General features: G+C 45.9%; 1 protein-coding gene across 10 annotated transcripts in view; it reads left to right on the top strand.

Annotated features, from left to right (window-relative positions):
- Positions 1–15,258, top strand: part of LOC119649951 (zinc finger protein 768-like) — a 122,776-nt gene that overhangs the window by 18,127 nt on the left and 89,391 nt on the right. The window lies entirely within an intron of this gene.

Genomic DNA, 15,258 nt, shown 5'->3' with positions numbered 1-15,258 from the left:
AACTTCTCCTGATGTTATCCCATTCCGAATCGTGATGAAATGTTCTCAGCTGCTCATCATCATAGATGAGAAACCTACCGTTAACGTTCCTCACAGAACCATGGAAAAGGTTACAACCACCTATAAGCCCCTGAATGATCCTGTATCATCATCAACGGCGCAACGGCCGATATCCGGTCTAGGCCTGCCTTAATAGGGAACTTCAGACATCCCGGTTTTGCGCCGAAGTCTACCAATTTGATATCCCTAAAGGCTGTCTTGCGTCCTGGAATACACCATCGTTCCATCTCAGGCAGGGTCTGCCTCTTCTTTTTACCATACATATTGCCCTCATAGACTTCTCGGGCTGAATCATCCTCATCCATACGGATTAAGTCGCTCGCCGACCGCAACATATTGAGCCGTTTGTCATTATGTAGGCTATGGAATCGTCCATCCTCATGTGAGGGGCCAAAAATTCTTCTGAGGATTCTTCTCCCGAACGCGGCCAAGAGTTCGCAATTTTTCTTGCTAAGAACCCAAGGATTGGTAAGATCATTGTCTTGTACAGTAGGAGCTTTGACCCTATAATGAGCCGTTTCGAGCGGAGCAGCTTTTGTAAGCTGAAATTGGCTTTGTTGGCTGCGGATTTCATCGTTGTAGCTGTTATCCGTTGTGATTTTCGACCCTAAATTCCAAAAATAATCAACGGTCTCAAAGTTTTAGTGTCTCATCTTTATTCTTCCCGTTTGACCAGTGCGGTTTGCTGTTTGGTTTTGGAGCTGACGCTGCCACCATATATTTTGCCTTACCTACATTGATGTGCAGCCCAAGATTTCGCACCACCTGCTCGTTCTGGATGAAGACAGTTTGACCGTCTCGGGCTGTTCTTACCATGATGTCGATATCGTCAGCATAGGCCAGTAGTTGGGTGGACTTAAAGGGGATAACGTCCCTCGCAATCATCTCAGCATTGCGGATCACTTTTTCCAGAGCCAGGTTAAAAAGGACGCATGATAGGACATCCCCTTGTCTTAGACCCTTGTTGATGTCGAATGGTCTTGAAAGTAATCCTGCTGCTTTTATCTAGCGTCGCACATTGGTCAGGGTCACCCTAGTCAGTCTTATCAATTTCCTCGAAAAACTGAATTCCCTCATTGCCGTGTACAGTTTTGCCCTGGCTATGCTATCATAGGCGGCTTTAAAGTCGATGAATAGATGGTGCAACTGATGTCCATATTCCATATGATATGTTGCTGATTTGTCTAGAGTGAAGCCTCTTTGGCATAGGCCAATTCTGTTCTGGGTGTATGGGGCTATCCGACCTAGAGGGGAATATCTCATAGATGGTACTCAGCACCGTGATACCTCTATAATTGCTGCACTGTCCAACATCTCCATTTTTATGTATGGAATAGATAATGCCCCTTTTTCCAGTCGTCAGGCATTGATCTGCTGTCCGACACCTTGAGCATAAGTTGGTGAACCGCTTGGTGTAATTGGTCGCCTGCATATTTAACCAGTTCGGCTGTAATTCCATCGGCTCCTGGCGACTTATGATTTTGAGGCCGATAAATATCATGGACTGTTTCTTCTATACTTTGTGGTGGCAGTATTTGTCCGTCGTCTTCAGTTGGCGGGACTTCCAACTCGCCGATGTTCTGGTTGTTCAGTAGTTCATCAAAGTACTCAACCCATAGCTGCAATATATCCGTTCTGTGGGAAATCAGATTTCCCTTTTTGTCTCGCCAGGATAAGCATCGAGGTGTGTAAGGCTTCAACCTGCTGACTTGTTGGTAAAACTTCCGCTCCTGGTGCGGTGGCTCCTGTACTTTTCAAGTTCACAGACCTGTTGATTTCCCCAGGCTTCCTTTTTCCGTCTGCGAAGTCGTTTCTCCGCTCGCCGGTTCGTGATAAGTGTCCGCGCGTGTCCGCATCATTTACGATTGCTACATTACTCGGTATGCAACATTCTTCCGTTCCGTTGATAGCTTACATTCATCATCGAACCAGCCGTTCCGATTTTTTTTGCGAATGGGACCAAATATGTTTGTGGCCGTAGTTATGATAACGTTATTTTGAAGATTGTTTGTTGATGCGTCATCTCCAGGATGTATGTTGACTGCGGTTATTGCGGCATCCATTTCACCCTGCGGTGTTGCGGAGGGCTGTATTGGGGATGGCTTCAGTGTTAACTCCCACCTGATTATCAGAGGGAATTCTAGGCGATGTTGTTATTCGAGTTCGGAGTACCATGCCAACAAGATAGTGATCCGTCTATATTGACCCCCTATATTTTTTGACATTCATCGAGGCGGAGAGGTGACCGCGTTCGATCAACACGTGGTCAGTTTAGTTTAAAGTGGTCCTCTCTGGAGAGGCCCACGTTTGTTTGTGGACCGCTTTCGGAGCAGACCAGGGACTTCCAACAACCATTTCGTGTGACACTGCTAATTGAATAATCCGCAGTCCTTTATCATTTGTATTTTGATGTAAGCTATGGGATCCAACGTATCGCCTGAATACGAGCCCCGTCCCTACTTGGCTGTTAAAATCCCCAAGTATGATTTTCATATCATACCTGGGACAGGTTTCATTGATTCATCTTACTGCCTCGTAGAAGGTATCTTTCTCCGACTCTGCAGTGTCCTCTGTAGGGGCGTGAACGTTAATGAGGCTTATTTTTCTAAATTTTCCTCGCAAATTCCATTCGCTTATATTTTCAAAGCTGATAATAGCAGGTTACATTTTCTGGCTAACTAACAAACCTATTCCGAGCACAAGGTTTACTGGATGGCCGCTATAATATATGGTGTAGTGATTCTTCTCCAGGAAACTGGTCCTCGTCCAACGCTATTACATCAGCCCTATATTGGGACAAGGTATCGGCTAGCTGCTTGGCAACTCCATCTCTATGGAGGGAGCGTCCGTTCCATGAGAAAATGCGTTATTCCGTTTACTTAGCCGGGTTTTTCGTCGTATTGTCAGTCCAGTCTAAGGCTCGTGTTGAGGCTTCGTAACTTCAGTTTTCCATCTAGGGTTGTCACCCCCACCCAACCTCCACCCTGGAGGAACAGCTGGTACAATTTGTCCCGTTTTTAGGCGCGGAAGGTTCGCCTTCATGATAGTAGAGCTGTTGGTGTCGGTTCATCAGGCGTTTCCCCGGTTTTATGCTCCATCGTGTGTACCAATCCACGTTTCGCTCTGGGACTTGTACTACCCTTTGACTACCAATCAGTTTAAAATAAAGATATATCGCTCATCATATTCGGATGTCCCTATCTGTCATTTTCATCATTGTCACAAAGGCCACTAGAATTGGAGTCCATGCTATTTTCCGGCTGGCCTTGTGGTAGGTACTGTGCTCGCACGATTCACCGTCGTTGACGATGCGCTAAATGTTACAAAAATCTACAACTCTTTCATTGTTCTTGTTGTCAGACCACATCTTGGCAATTCAGGAAACCTTTCCTAAACTACGTGTATTTACTCATAGAAAACATTGTCTGCCTCTATACATATCAAAAATCTCGGTTGGTACGTAGAACTGCACAATTGTAATGCATCTCAGCCCAGGGTTTGAAAGTCAAAATCCTGTCAGGAACCGCTTGGGACCCGGTGCAAAGGGTCTTGTCAAAGAGCATACACGCAATCAATGGTAAACCAGAATGGAATTAGTGGAAACAATTGAACGCATTTTCCCAATAGTCCGTCGGAAGACAATATAGAAGCAAAGGCGTTTTATATGTCACAAGATTACTTCTGTTATCCTAATCTTCAACAAATAGTAAATGGCGCCCAACGTCGGTGTCAGCCAATAGTAAAATAACTGCAGATATGCATAACCTTTTTTAACGATTTGTTCTTAGAACAGTAAATCTATTCATTTTGAATATAGTATCTTGAGAAACACGGTCTACTTGCCCACGTTCCTTGCTTCATGAAACCAAATGGTAATTCGGGAGAATAGGAAAGATCTCGCTATCTATCTTAAAAGATTCAATATTTTGAAGGGAATGTCTGCCACGATTAAGGCCTTAGAAATTGGTACCTTGCAGGCATACTTGGGCGCCCGAACCGGCTTATACACTGGAAAGTATTTCACGTTTGACCCTCCCGGAGGTGTCTACCACTAAGTTTTTATTCACGGCCTTTTTCATCACTTAATTTGCCCGGACAAAGGAAGTAACCTTCGCCGAATATTAGTAAAAAAATATTATACCACTTTCCAGTTTCATCTTTAACGCTCAGATATCAAAAGAAAAGAAATTTTTCTTTACATTTTCGTTCTAATTTTGGGGTCTGTAGGCTCTAAATGTTCTATTTAGTTCCTCAGTTAACACCTTACCACGGAGCTGGAATTTGAGTGCTAGTTGTCAGAAATCGCCTTAAAATGTATTTCTTGTTATTTCTGGATGTGTTTTCATTCATGCCTAAAGTAACCACTCGTGTTAAGAGTCTCCCCAGCCTTCCTCCTTTCGAACATAAAAAGTCGCATCCCAATAAATTGTTGCTGTAAACACGATAATTGGTTGCTTACAATTTTGCATTCCTAATACCCTAATCTACCCAAGAAAAACATTCCAAAATCGATTATGATAAACCTCTTACCGCCTCAAACCTATGAATTATTTACGCACGTAACAATTCCGCTTTGAAAAAAGAATTAAACTAAATCCATTTTGCATTAATCTCCTCCAATCAGTCAAACGCATCGTGCGCTCCATGTGCTTTTTCGCTTGAATTCTATTTCCATTTCGTCGGTTTTCTTTTCCATATGCTTTTATCATCTCCCCAATGTCTAATTCCTCTTAGACACTGACCTTCATCATTCCAAAATTTCTTAAAGCTTGAGCTTATTGCGTGTATAAACTTTGCCGCCTTTTCAGTGCCCGCGCCTTCTCCACCCAGACCGCCAACCTCTCGGGTTCTTCTGTCTGCCTCGCCCCCCTCCACTCTTTATTTGCATTAAATTTGTACAGCTTTGTTGACTTTAGCAGCTGCTCTGCTCTACGATAAATGAACAAAAAGAAGAAACGAGACTGAAAACAACATTAGCTCACGTTGCTATTGCGTCGGTTGCAAAAAGGAGGCTCAAAGGCAAGGCGTTTCTGGGGCTAGAACTAAGGATTCTAGGGGACCCTTGAACAAGAATGCAGTCTTACTGAAGACTTTCAGAATTGGGAATTTGCATACCTCCTCAGTCCTTCCTCGATCCGAAGGGCACAGCCTAAGTGACTAGGAGTAATAATATTGCGAATTCTAAGAATTACAACTGCTTATAGTAGACCATCCAAGGTAGCCGAAATTCAAGTCCGCCATGTTGGTTTTTTTGTACGCTACCCAAACCTGGGGGATATCTGTTCAGTGTTCCGCTCAACCGCTTCTTTGTGTTCCACTATCAACACGAAATGTACACTACACATTTGCCGGCCATCACAAACACCCCCACATTAAGGTGCATCGCAAAGAATTTCAGTCAAGTTTGCAATGTATGGTTTGTTTTCTTTGAAATTTTGGAATTGATGTATCTTTAGCTCTCTCGCATACAACAAGTTCGGCAAATTCTAGGCGCTTGTATTTGTGAGACTGCCAGACAGATCGGGCGTGGGAAGACCTAGAACGAAACCATGGGGAATGGCAAATAATGAAATATTGTATGGTTGAAATGACGCAAGGACTGTTGTTGCTAAACGCATCAGTGGCTACTCATTTCGGAGATTTTTGGCAATTCTCGAACATTATCATGTGCGGAAGCGCAATACACATTCCCTGGAAGCTGCATAATAGCAACTGCAGGACGTACTAGATGTTATCGGCTCCCTTATATACCATAACAGCAATTGAACTAAGATTTCTACCATTTTCCTGATAGTCCACGGTCTGTGATAAATTCTAAATATAAAGTCGCAATTGTCGTTCCTTTTTGTACATACATATGTGCTTAACTTCCCCCCTCTCTAAGGGAGGACCACCTTTCATATCAACTCTCTTTTTTTCTACGACTTAACTTCAGTTTCATTATCATCACAATTAATGCTATGCAAGTGATAAGCCCATAACATGTTGTTCAGACATACATAACCTTACCTGAAACTAAAAATCGTTGAGATTAGTTTGATATTCTCAGCATCATTTCACAAAATTTACCTACAAATTCGGGAGCCAGTTGCTTCCTTCCCCGCCACATAAATCAAGCAATCAGTCCAACGCGGGTGCAATACTTGGAACCTCTGATCGGCTTCAACGCTCCGCAACTACAGAGTGCATCCTGCTCCCCACTCCACGGCAACATGTGCTTGTATACGTTCTTGACAAACCATTTCGTACGATGATTTCGCTTTTAATCCCCCGCATCGTATCAGCTCGGCTCGCCCACACAACCGTCCCGCAGACATCCACATCGTACACTGGCTGGTATCTCATTGTGTCAGATAAAAGTCGGTGGCAGTGTATCATTCAGCGCATCCCCTTCAACATGCACTTGCTATGCGGTCTCAATCATTGCCCCTACATTTATCTCTCTCTCTAGACGATGTGGTGTTCGCGGACGCGGTTTTATATCAACTGGATCTCTTCTATATGACGTCATCGTGGAGTGCATTTCGTTTCATCTTGTCACTTTTTGTACGAACTTGTCTGCTCTCGGTTGTATCTCGTGCAGCATGTGTGCTTGGGATCATGTAGTTGAAAATTGTATCTTCAATCTACACTAGCTGGAAAATGTTAGAATACAAATGGATTTTGTAGGTATTTTTCGAGAATTTATTAACTGCTCCAGATTAATTTTCAGATAAATGAATAAGATGCCGTTGCTGCCGATCATTTAGCGGAGCAAAAAAATATTCCAAAGCAAGCCAGTATGCCTAGCATCAAACATGCCAAATTTTATACTTCTACGATGAACCCTAGGGAGGTTTTCAGATAAATTTCTAAAATATAGTAAGATACCATTATTAACTTTATTTGTGAAGATTTCGGAATGCGATGTATTTTGAGGCCTAGATTCCGTGCAGTGGCAATTTTTGGTAGGGTTGATTCTGAAAACGAGACCTGTTTCACTCTTTGGGGCACACATTTTGGACCCTTCATAGAAAATGGCGACAGGCGATTCACAGATCGCGCCTTCTCACCAAATTTCATAATAATACATTTAGCTGATTCCGAGTAAATTGAGTGTGACTGGCAGACAAACATCGAACTGATTTTAATAAGGTTTTATTCTACACAAATCCATAACAAGTCGGAAAACCGGAAGTTGGACGCTTCATGAAAGGTTTTGTATATTTCTTATATAAAGACATTTGAGCGTGAATTTGTCCCATTGGTACATAACACGTAATATATGCATATATTATGTGAGAATATCCACTCTCGGGTGATATTGTGGCGCAGCAGAGTTAGCAACATTCGAAATTTATTTCGAATGTTGTAAATTGGACTGACAGATGCCATCACCGGTGCTCTCCGTGGCAAATTCGAACTCGCACGAGGTCGTTTAAAAAAGTAGTAGGCCTTTGCCAACTATTTTGACGTAGTATCAAATAATTGGATAATTAATTGAAAACTATGCTAACCACAACAGCAGAGAGCATCTACCAATCTGCAGTTATAGCCTTTTTGCAACTGAATTTAATTTAAGATTATGCTAAATACAGCATATTTCTCCAATAAAGAAGCATAAAATTATATGTGACAAGAAGCAGCTAAATTGGCGACCCCGACGTGATCTAGCCTGGTTCGAGAATAATTCCCGGTCGATTGGAACGAGGATCGTGCCCAAGTAGAGCGAGGCAGCGCAGCTCGGACTTGAGCGAGAGCCGACATCGTCGCAGGGCCAATTCGGGCTGTTTTTTGTGTGCCGCTCGTTGAGAAGTATGCGAAAGGTGGCTAAATCATGCGCCAGAAGGAGCCAGACGCAGCAGCGCAAACGTGGCTTCGAATGAGCGATCACAAGGAATTCATTTCGTGGACGCGGCCGCCACGTAGTTGAATTCAGCCGAAGACATCCCTTATTAGCGCCGACTGGAAGAGCTGAAATCATTGATCAGTCCGTTGAGTCGCCGTCAAGGATCAATCGCACGTTCAGAAGCCCCAGTGCGACCGAGTTTTCCGCAACCGACCGAAGACGAAGAATTTTGGTGTGCGTGTGAACAAGTAATTTTCCTGCAAATCCTCGTTGGCAGAACACCGATCGAGAGACGGAAGCTGATCAGGCAGATCCGTACAGTCGAACTCGCAGTCCCAGCCCAGCAGACAGAAGCTGAGTGCGAGTGCTCCGTCATTCCCGACCCGCAGCCACACAGCGGAAACCTGATATAGGCCCTCAGCTCAGCGCAGTCTCCAAAGAAAAGCCAACGACACGGCTTGCCGCCAGGAACACAGTAACAGTTCGATCCCCAGCAAATAACACCAGTCCGACAGCTCCGTCGACTAGTGCCAGGGTGACAGGATCAGGTGAACATTCCCGGAAAGCATTAACAATATTTAATTATCGAATTTATAATAATTGTAGAACCACCGCAAGAGACAGCGACGATATTTTTTTTAAATTCGCTGTTGGCGTTCTCGTAGTCGAGTTTTATTTTGATTTGTGCTTCAAGCGTCCGCTCCCGGGTGCATCTCTTTTGGGGTGCGGTCTACCGTCGTCTGGGACTGTTCTGTTGGTTCTGTTAGGGTCTGTTCAAATTCAGTACAGCCGCGTCCTCGAGTCATCTTGTATCGTTTAACAAAGACGCGGCAGGCCCATTGGACCCTCAAGTGAGCGCCCTCGCTGTGTGCATCCCTCCTTTTTGGCGAAGGAGCCCGGAGCTGTGGTTCGTCCATCGCAATTTGGCAGACATTGTCAAAACGGCCTCCTACAATGTACTCAAAACTGGAGCTAATTAAGCGCCTGTCGGTAAGTGAGTCAGCTAAGCTTCGCGAAATTGAGGCAATTGGGTAGGAGCAAGATCGACGACGACTTGCTGAAGTCGCTTTGGCTTCGACGACTTCCAGAGAGCACCCAGGCAGTCCTCGCGTGTCTCCGGTTCTTTGGAGGCGCTGGCCGCTGCGGCTGATAGGTGCATGAGGTACACGCGCGTCCCCACGATAGCAGCCGTTCAGTAGCCTTCAGAAGAAATAGGCGAGCTGAGGCTCGAAATCGCTGCCCTTGTGGCCTGCATGGCGGAAGTGAGAGCGACGCTGGACGCTCAGCGTTCGGGCAGCAGGTAGCGAGCTCACTCGCGGTCTACCGCCCGAAAAGGGCGATCGGGTAGCAGGTCGTCAGGACAGCCTACGGACCCAAGCATTTATTGGTACCATCGTAGATTCGGCGAAAAAGCCACCAGATATACGCTCTCGCGTAAATTCGCGCCTACCTCAAAAAAACTAGGTCCGCGGGGGTCCTGGCGACGGCCACCCAGAACGCAGCGCCACGTCGCCTAACAATTTATGACCCTTTCATCAGGCACAGTTATCTTGTTGGTACTGGAGCGGAGGTTTCGGTTCTTGCCGTGCCCCGGCATCACGACTATTCCCACAATCTTTGAAACTTGCAGCGGCAAATTCCTCGCGTATTAACACATACGGTTACAGGCAAGTGGACGTGAATCTTGGCTTGCGTAGGACATTCCCGTGGCGATTCATCCTTGCGGATGTCAGCTTCCCCATTTTAGGTGCAGACTTCTTGTTCAGCCAGATTACTACCGAATGTACAGCACCACATTAACAGCACTGGTTCCCCTATTTTCTCAAAGTTGCGTCCCCTACCACCCCAGAAGCTGGCTATTGCACGGAAAGAATTCGAACAACTTATGCAACAAGGTATCTGCAGACCTTCAGGCAGCTGTTGGTCTTCCCCACCTCATATGGTCCCTAAGCCAAACGGCGAATGGCGCCCCTGTGGGAATTATAGAAGGCTAAACGCACAGACTGTTCGTGACCGATATACCATTCCACTCATCCACGATTTTGCGCATCATCTCCCCAATGCCGCATCTTTTCGACCTTGGATTTAACGAAGGTGTATCACCAAATCCCTGTAACTACAGAAGACATTCCAAAGACGATAATATGCACACCCTTTGGACTCTTCGAGTTCACGCGGATGACTTTTGGGTTGTGCAAAGCGGCGCAAACCTTTCAAGTTATTTGGATGATGTTCTGGTCGCTTCTCCAGTGCATTTTTGAACGTCTCCTTGAGGCCGGTTTAGTCCTAAACGTTGATAAATGCAAGTTTCTCCAGACTCAGGTGAGATTCCTCAGCCACTTCATTTCACCAGGCAATATTTTTGACCTGAAGAGCAAGACAAGCGGCTGGAAATCTGCTCATCCAAAAAAGAGGAGAGCGTCAGCTTGGTCTGCGAAAGTATTCGACGAGCAAACTTTCGTAGATGTGTGGTTGCACCAAGATACTATCCAAGGTACACTATCGGAAAGAACCCTCCATATCACGAAGCGTATCGCAAAAGCATGCGACTCATCGATGCCGAGACGTTATACTTTCCCCAGTAGAAGGCCTAATTGCTGGTGGAATAGTGAATTGTCAGATCTTCTGTCAGTGTGCCATCGGATCAAACGAGCGGCCCAGAAAGCAATAGGTAGGATTGACTAGAAGGTGAAACAAGGTGACAAGGAAGCCCGAAGAAACCTGAAGCTGGCTATACAGCGAAGCAAGAGGGTCTGCTTCAAGCAGCTCTGCGCAGAGGCCGATATAAACCCATGGGGAAGCGCCTACAGAGTTGTGATGGGTAGATTTAGAGGTCAGGCAGCTCCACAAATTACATGTCCTGACTTCCTACTGAAAATCGTTCAGGGTTTGTTCCCTCAGAAGAACACACGGGGCTACAGTCTACATACATCGTTAGATGTGGCTGTAATAGCCCCAGTAACGATGGAAGAAGTACTGGAGATTTACGGTAGACTGGGAGACAACAAAGCGCCTGGCCTCGACGACATACCAAACAAAGCCCTTAAGCTTTCCGTCATGTCGAGGCCAGAAATGTTCGTAAAGTTGTTTGAAGCATTCTTGGCGGATGGGATCTTTCTGAGACATGGAAAAAACAAATGTTGGTGTTGTTGCCTAGACCTGGTAAGCAGACACGATGGGGATAATGTTGGAGCGAATAATCTACAACAGATTGCTCCCGTCTGGGAAGCTAATCAGGCCAACAATTCAGCTTTCGTACGGCCAGATAAACGGTCGGTGGTCGGTGGCACGAGCAAGTATTGTGCTGTGATTACCTTTGACGTGCAAAATGCGTTCAACTCTGCCAGTTGGAACCTTATAAGGAGGTCATTAGCGGCGATTGGTATACCAAGTTAATTAACTACGCTAGTCGACAGCTACTTAACAGATAGAAGGCTCTGGTATGACACAGACAATGGAACCAAAGAATACATTGTCTCCGCGGGTGTTCCACAGCGCTCTGTGCCAGAATCGCTATTGTGGAACATCATGTAGGTATAATAATATCCTCAACGTCCCAGCTCCTGCGAGGTAACAATAGTGGGTTACGCCGATGACATAGCGCTTGTTGCAAAAGATCTGGCGGATGTGGAATTGAATTCATCCGAAGCAGTCACTCCTATAACAAAGTGGTTGAAAGATGCAATTCTTGCACTCGCGGGGAATAAAACAGAGGCGGTGCTTATCAAGGAAACTTACTTCAAAGCCAGCAATTAAATACCTTGGAGTGATGATAGATGCGAGCAAGCAGTACCAAGATGTTCAGCATACCCCGGCAAGGATGATGCCAAAGCTAGAGTGGTGAATTCTATACTGCTTTATGCAGCGCCAATTTGGTCAACTGCATTGCGTATCGCATGCAATGCTCAAAAAATGAACGCGGTGTATAGAAAGACCGCCCTAAGGGTGTGCTGTGATTATAGAACCATCTCGAACGAAGCGGCCTATGCAGTAGCCGGAATGATGCCCACCGACGTATCTATGACGGACCCGTTTCTTCTTCTGATCGGCAAATGAAAAACGCCGAAAGGAAGTAATCTTTAAGCAGCTGGCAGCAACGGTGGGAACAGGCAAAAAAGGGTCGATGGACCCACAGATTGATTCCCAGCATCAAGGTTTGAACACAGAGAACGCATGATGAGATAAACTATGATCTCACGCAGTTTCTCACGGGACATGGCGGTTATTGTAAATACCTCTATAGGTTTAAATTGGACACCCAACTGGCCCAGCTGCAACGGTATTCCGGAGGACCCGGAGCATGGTTTCTTCCATTGTCCCAGATTCGCTGAGGAAAGGGAGACTCTCATGGCGACATTGGGAGGAACACTAGCACCGGAAAAATAATTAGAAAAATGCTTGCATGCCAGGAGAGCTGGAATGCAGTGAATGACATGGTAGGCGGATTCAGTGCCGATTAAGAGAAGCAGAGGAGGCGAGAAAAGCGCGGTTGTGAATTCAATCGATTGGCGAAGGGAGAGGCTAGAGACATGTCCACCCCGCGACGAAAGTTCTCCCATCAGTCGTGACCGCAGGTGGCGGATAGGGGCATACCTATTGATGTGTAAATATGTTTTCATGCACTTTTCTTTTCTAACTGTGCATGGGCTGGTGTGTTGGCATATCTCTGGTGCTTAGACCAAAATGGCTATGGGAAAGACACCCAGAAAATAAAATCAGCATGGAGGAATTGAGAAGGAGTAAAGTTACGGTGCATAAGCTTGGAACCCCAGCATCGGCGGCTTTTGGGAGTGAGCAAGTGGGCGGCTGGCCGTCGATGTCCAGTCGATCGCAGCGCCTCGGTGGTGTACAACTTGGCCACCGTGACATCTAATGCAGAACTCTGCCGTGAACACCAATTGCAAACGCAAAGAATGATGGATTAAAAGAAGATAGCTGGTCGAAAAAGGCGATTTCAACGCCCATCGGATCTGATCAGGAGATACTCCAGCAGCAGCAAATGTATCCATTTAGGACAAGCTCATCGATTTTACGATCTCCTCGAATACCAAAGCCGACAAAGGAGAAAGCCCATGGGAGCTTAACAATTGAAAAAGTGAAGGTATCTGTAAAAGGAGTAATCTGGCCAAGACTCACCGAGAATAGAGCCCTGACCCAGAAGAACTATGAACTAAGAACTATGCAGCTTAGGACTAAAATGGTTGAGCTATCCGAATTCATCAAGGACAAGCACAACGTTTACCAAGCCATTAAGAACATGGTGAGAGCCATCAGGGTGCTTTACAATAGGTCGCAGAAAGAAGAAACCTAAGGAAGAGCCGAACATCCCAGCCCTAACAGTGTCACGGGCGACCCAAGTGACACCAAAGCCCAAGTTCATCAACATTGGATCAAGTAAGAGGATGCGAGATAAAGAGGGGGAACCAACAGGCACCAAAAAAAAAATTGGTCTTAACCAGTCCAACAAACGGAATTAAAAATTCACAAGGGCCCAAAGTACCCAAAGTAAGAAATTCGGCTAGCGAAGCGAAACCGAAGGAAAATAAGAACGGTGGTTGGTAAACAAAAAAAGGAACAAGAAACCAAAGGTGCGAATTCGCCCCTGTAATCTTCAGCAAAGAAAATCTAACTTATACGGAGATACTGAAAAAGGTGAAATCTGACCCCTACCTAATGGACCTAGGCAGAAATGTCAGCAAAATCCGGAGGACGCAGAAAGGAGATCTCATATTTGAACTGAAAAAATCCGACGTGGGAAAAACTGACTACTTTCGTAATCAAGTTATAAACTCACTCAGGGAGAATATCGCAGTTCCAAAAACATCAGACAGCAGATCTATATATGTACAGTGCAAGGATCTCGATGAGGTACCATCCAGAGGAGAGATATACACTGCCTTGAAGCAACAATTCGAGTTGGAGGAATTCAGAGGAGAATCTATTATGAGCATAAGAAAAACTTATGGCGGCACTCAAACAGCCACAATGCGACTGCCAGTGGAGTCAGTGCAGAAGTAGTTAGTCGTCGGGAAGGTTTGGATTGTATGGGTTGTTTGCCGACTAAGGGAATAGATCTCTTTAAAGAGGTGCTTCAAATGCCTTGTTTGGACACTTCGCGAAGGCATGCACTAGCGGCATCGATCGGACCGATATCCAAAGCTAAATTGGAAATTGAACATAGAACTGACGGTTAAGAAGGCCTGTATAGCCTTCTATGCCTACAAGAGAACCTTTGTAAAAAACGAGCCGAGGATGGTTCTCTGGATGTACACCGCTGTAGTGCGTCCGATCCTAACGTACGGCTCTATTGTATGGTGGCAGGCTTTGAGCGAAAAAGACAATAGGATGAAGCTGAATACGATTTAAAGTGTGCAGGTGCTATTGGGGCTCTGCAGTCCTGTCCGGCAGATGCTTCCAATGTGCTCCTCCATCTCCTCCCCCTAAACCTTCACATTAAATACGTTGCAGCTTGCAATGCCGTCAGACTACGTGATTACGCATGCTGGCCAGCGAAGTCCTACGGCCACAGTAACATCCTAGACGAAGTACCTCGGGAAATCTGGGCATTCCCCGCGGACTATGCCACACGCAAGCTGAATTTCACGAGAAACTTTGCTGTCGACTTTTTAACCAGGGCAAAGTGGAAGACCAGCGGCGTGTTTCAAGGTTATGATTCAATATTCCTTACCGATGGATCAAAGATGGCCTGTGGAGTCGGCGTGGGGGTTTTCTCGAATATACACAGTCGTATGGTCTCCCAGGTTTCGCCAGTGTATTCCAAGCGGAAGTACTGGCGATATTGGAAGTCCGTCAATGGATGGAGCGAGATTCGAGCCCCAAGTGTAATATAGCCATTCTGACCGACAGCCAAGCGGCCATCCAGCCCTTGTACTCAGCGACGACATCATCCAGGCTGGTGGGCCAGTGCAAAGACGCACTGAACCGTCTGGGCGGCACGCTCAAGATCACTCTCCTCTGGGTTCCCAAACATAAGAACATAGAGGGGAATGAGCAGGCTGACGGATTGGCCAGGTGGAGCTCTGCTCTTGGCAGCCCTTCGGTGAATGCAGTCGGTGTTTCGCTGGCAGCTGTCAGTGGCGAAGTCTACTCGCACTACCTAACAGCCACGGGCCTTAGATGGCGAAGACCTCCGAGCTGTGAAGTCACGAAGAATTGGCCCCGCTTATAATATAACGCGATCACGAGAGCTCCTGTGCAAATGCATTCAAAATTACGGCGGTCTACATGGGGCACTGGCCCGTAGGGGACCATGCCGCCAGATTCGGCATATCCTACAATTCACATTGCTGAAGCTGCAGAGAAGAAAGCGAATCCCTCATGCACTTTCTCTGCGATTGCCCAGTTCTAGC

The sequence above is a fragment of the Hermetia illucens genome, chromosome 2, assembly GCF_905115235.1.
Source record: "Hermetia illucens chromosome 2, iHerIll2.2.curated.20191125, whole genome shotgun sequence".
Taxonomy (NCBI): Eukaryota; Metazoa; Arthropoda; class Insecta; order Diptera; family Stratiomyidae; genus Hermetia; species Hermetia illucens.
The sequence above is the reverse complement of the archived record's forward strand: the minus strand, read 5'-3'. Positions and strand labels throughout refer to the sequence as shown.